This window comes from Panthera uncia (genome assembly GCF_023721935.1).
Source record: "Panthera uncia isolate 11264 chromosome A3 unlocalized genomic scaffold, Puncia_PCG_1.0 HiC_scaffold_12, whole genome shotgun sequence".
In the NCBI taxonomy this organism is placed as follows: domain Eukaryota; kingdom Metazoa; phylum Chordata; class Mammalia; order Carnivora; family Felidae; genus Panthera; species Panthera uncia.
The window spans coordinates 10,534,626-10,539,749 of NW_026057579.1; positions in this window are offsets into that span (position 1 = coordinate 10,534,626).

The window sequence follows — 5,124 nt, forward strand, 5'->3', positions numbered from 1 at the left end:
TGTTGCCAAAGCCCCGCCCCTCCCGGCTTGGCCCCGCCCCGCCCCGTGATTACTTTTTATTGCGCTCCTTTAAAAAAAAATTTTTTTTTTTACATTTATTTATTTTTAAGAAACAGAGTGAGACAAAGCGTGAGCGGGGGAGGGGCAGAGAGAGAAGGAGACACAGAATCCGAAGCAGGCTCCAGGCTCTGAGCAAGCGGTCAGCACAGAGCCTGATGCGGGCCTCAAACACACGAACTGTGAGACTGTGACCTGAGCCCAAGTCGGACGCTCAACCGACTGAGCCACCCAGGCGCCCCTATTGTGCTCCTTTTATTTTTTTTAAGTTTTATTTGTTTTTAAGTTTTAAGTTTTATTTATTTTAATAATTTCAACACGTGTGGAGCTGGAACTCACGACCCCTAGATCAAGGAACGCATGTTCTTCCGACGGAGCCAGCCAAGTGCCCCGTTGTTGTGCTTTCCTTACAGAAAGTAGATCCTGACTGCCGCCTATGTACGTTAATTTATTTAATCCTCAGAAAAACCCTATGTCATACTAGGTGGTATGAGTATCTCATTTTACAGAGAAGGCGGGAGTTTTACCCTGCCCACAAGCACAGAGTTAACAAGAGTTAAAATTGGATTTGAACTCGGGGCACTGGAAAACCTGTGCTCAATTATTTTTCTACACTCTGCAACCCAAAGTGTGATAGAATCAGCAACCTGGGAGCTTCTTAGAAATGCAGACCTAGGAGGGCACCTGGCTGGCACAGTCCGGTAGAGCAAGCAACTCAGAGACATGAGCTTGAGCCCCATGCTGGTCATGGAGGCTACTTAAAAAACAAAACAAAGTTGTAGGAAATGCAGACCTACTGAATCAGAATCTGCATTTTAGCCAGATCCCTAGACAATTCGCTTGTAAATTGAATTTTGAGATGCACTGCCTATACTACCCAAAAGGAAGAGAAGGAGAAGCAGAAGGGGAGAAGGAGGAAGAGGAGAAAAGGAATATAAAGGTCTATTATGGTACTATGTACAAGACGAAGCCTGGGCTAGCCAAAATAGTTACACAGATCTACCTTCATTGAGGTTATAGTCTAGTGGGGGGAAAATACATTCACAAATAGCCAATGAAAAGTACACAGCGATTAGGGTCTTGCTTCTGACTGAGCCAGCCAGGAGCCCCTAGGGTCTTGGTACTAATCTGAAGGACCCCTGAGGTTTTAGAGAAGGGATGAGTTGTCTTTGGCAAGCTAGTTGGAGCTGTCTTTGTCAAAGCCAGGTAAAGGAAGTGCCTCTGAGGAGCTCTTTGTGATGTCCCCAGTTTTCCTGTACAACCCCCACAGTGCCGCATACATGGTTCATTTACACAACTAAACCATCATAAGTTGTGAGAAATGTGGATCTGCAAACTACTAATTTAAAGCATGTCATTAGTCAAGATCACTCAGGTCCCTACAGATCCAGATCCCCAACTTCCACAACACGGCTTTATCAGTATCCGCTTAATGTCTGGGCTTTGTATAGTCTCTATCTCTTCTATCTGCTCTATAGTAACTATCTCTGGCTTGAACCCCCATTCTATTAATATTATATACCTGACTTTCTCTCCATTTTTTCTCCCAAGATCTCTTTTTTTTTTTTTTTTGGTCTTTTTTTTTTTTAATTTTGTCAGTTATTGTTTTTGCTGTCATGATCTGTTTTTCTCAAAACTTTTCAGAACTCCACCCCCAGCTATTACCTACTCTGTTAATGTTCTTCTTTTTCCTCCAGCCGAGACATGTGCAGTCTTTAGAGATTCATTTCTATTCAAAGATTCACCCAGGATAAATATTTCCCATTTCAAAAGCAGCCCCAATGACTTCCAGGAATTTGTTTAATATATATTGTATTTAATACACAATATGATATAATATATAATTTATATTTATATTTGTTATATACATACATAGATAGATATATGAACCAGGGTGACAAAACAAGACGAAAAGGTAAATTGGAATGGTTCAGATTAAGAAAAGAAAAGAAGGGCGCCTGGGCGTCTCAGTTGGTTGAGCATCTGGCCCTTGGTTTTGGCTCAGGTCATGATCCTAGGGTCGTGGGATTAAGCCCAGAGTTGGGCTCTGTGCTAAGCATGGAGCCTGCTTAAGATTCTCTCTCTCTCTCTCTCTCTCTCTCTCTCTCTCTCTCTCTCATTAAAAAAAAGAAAAGAAAAAACTTGATAACAAAGGCTGAAATAATTGCACAGAGACACAATCACTTCCACTGAGAGTGTATATAAACTAATTAAAGGAGGCTGTCCATTGGAGTGGGAGTTTCCTGGTATTACACAAAACTTATATGGCATCCTCATATTCATTTTTTACACATCCTGGACCCCATCATAGATTTCACAAACATGTTTGCAGGTAAGGACCATTTGCCCACAAGGTTTAGAACAGGAGAAATATAGACTTCAATGGAGACTTGTGTTAAGTTAATACAATCAGTGAATTGGGGTAGAGGGCAGAGGGTATTGGGGGTGGTGGGAAAGACTCTGATGGCAGATTTTCAAAGTGGCACCGATTCCCACCAGTGTCAATTGGAAAGACTCACAAGTAGCAGGTGTAAGGCAGCAGGGATCTCTTCACTAATAAATTCGTAGGAGGTTTGCTGACCATTCTCCCATGCTTATCTCAGAGAAAGAGCAGCTACCCAACCTGTCTGGGATCCTCCAAATAAAGCTCTTTCAATTAACTGGCATGAGGTTACAGAGATTAGATGACCCATGGCCACTGGTGCCAAAAGGCACCTACTGGAAAAGAGAGGCCCAGGATCTTGGTGACAACCCAGCCTTCCCTTAGGAGGGCCACAGAACACAGAACAGCGGGTGACTGAGCCTCTGGTGGCATTGTCCCTGAAACACGGGCAGTGGAGACAGGACCTTGCCAGCTGCCCAGGGCTGGAGTTGAGTGGTTCTTCATTGTCCCCATTCTAGGATGTCAAAGTGTCACCAGATAAACCATCCTGGATCCTGAATGTTTTCAGCATCCACTAACTCATACACATCATCCCTGACTTTCTGGTGTTCAAGTTCTAAAGAGGGAAGCCAATTTTTAATAAACTCCCCCAAATACCAAGAGGCTATGCCCTCTCCCTGCATGTAGGATTCCAAAGTAAATTTCAATCCTGTACTACACTAGCAAGTAGGACTTCTCTTGCTAAAGAAGACAAAAAAAGCACAATTTAATCCTGAAGGGGCATCCCACTCCATAAAGGGAGGGATGGCACAGGAGGGGCCGATTTACCTGCCCCTAAAAATCAGCCTGCGGCCAATGGGCACATATGCTTCTTGATCCTCACTTGCTTGCTTTACTAACCAGACTTGAGTTCAATCACCCTAGACATTTTTTGTCACCTGTTTTCTCAATCTCTCTTTCCAGAATTCTGTCTCTCTCTGTCATCTGGCGTAAGTCCTTAGCCTAGAGAAAAAAATAAAAAGAAAAGAAGTTAAGAGGGAACAATGTCTCGGGGCACCTGGGTGGCTCAGTCAGTTACGTATCCAACTTCCGCTCAGGTCATGATCTTGTGGTTTGTGAGTTTGAGCCATGTGTCAGGCTCTGTGCTGACAGCTCAGACAGAGCCTGGAGTCTGCTTCAGATTCTGTGTCTCCCTCTCTCTCTGCCCCTCCCCTGCTCACAATCTGTCTCTCTCTCTCTCTCTCTCAAAAATAAATAAACATTAAAAAAAAATTTTTTTTTTTTAAAGAGGGAGCAATGTGTGTAATCTCAAGAAAAGGAGCTTTGAACAAACCTTCTGTGCTGCTCCCACCAAGGAGCGTGAACCAAGCCTGGGCAGTGCCGTCTGAGAGGTCCCCCACCACTTGTCTCCAGCCTAGGTGGATCCAGGAGCTAAATGGAAGCTGGGGTTGCACAGAGCCTGGGGCCTACCCGCACTCAAAAGCACACCAGTGCACACGAGCATATAATCTAGGTTATTTTACAATCATTCATGCTGTTTCCCTGCATCATGCATGTAGACACTTAAGAGTCAAGTAGGGGGGCACCTGGCTGGCTCAGTCAATGGAGCATGCGACTCTTGATCTTGGAGTTGTGAGTTCAAGCCCCACATTGGGTGTAGAGAATACTTTAAAAAATAAAATCTTGCAGATAAAACAGAGTCAAGGAGGTAGAACTGTAAGACTGACCATTTGCCCTGAGCCTAGGGAGACTAAGAAGAATCAGAGCTCACATTACCAAGTCCAAACAGTCCTCCAAATCCTCCTATAATTACAGGCATTAGTGTCAAAACAGGATCCAGGCATATTGTCTTTTTTTAACATTTTACTCACTAAGAAGCAAGCTAAGGACAACAGCAGTATTTGAATTAATACCTTAAATTCTACCTTCCCCAGGTAAACAAAGACTCTTTATAAGGTAAGGGACAATCCCACTAAGCAGCTTGGCAGGGAGTCCAGTCTTACCTCCCTTTTTGGCGGGAAGGGGTTGGGGAGGGAGATTCTGAAATACATCACCTTCCCACCTACAGTGAATAGCATCCCATTGTTACATAAGGAAATACAAAAATAGTAAGACAGTTGGACATTCCAATTCTACCTTTTTACCAACATTTTAAAAAGACATTATTATAAATAAAGTGAAACCCAGAACCCTATCCAACTGGGAACCCTCTTTGGTCAGCTCTTTTTTCCCTCTGTAAAACGGAGATTGAAAGTTGCTCCCCTACGTGTACTACCTGCCTCAGTAAGATATGTTCTGCTGACTTCTAAAATTTCCTCAATTCAGTGATGGAAAATTGTATGTCTGATTCAATTAAAGAACTATTTGCTAGATAGTTATTATCTATTATCGTCTGGTAGGAGATTCTACTCTTACTTTCCTTGGGAGGATTGTCCATAATGGTAATATAATCAACCCCTGGGGTAATACTCCCTGATCCTCAGTCTGTTTTTGCACCTGTGGTTTGCCTTTTGTCAGAGGTGGGCGTGCAAACAGGCAGGTGGGGGGAGGAAGGGGTGAGAATGAAATGACTTGTTTCTCATGTGAATGGGAGGAGTCCTTTATTCCACCTCCTGAAAAACTCCTTTAAAAGCGATGGCTGCCGCCGGACAACCACAGAACAGGTTCATTAGCAGAGAGCCAGC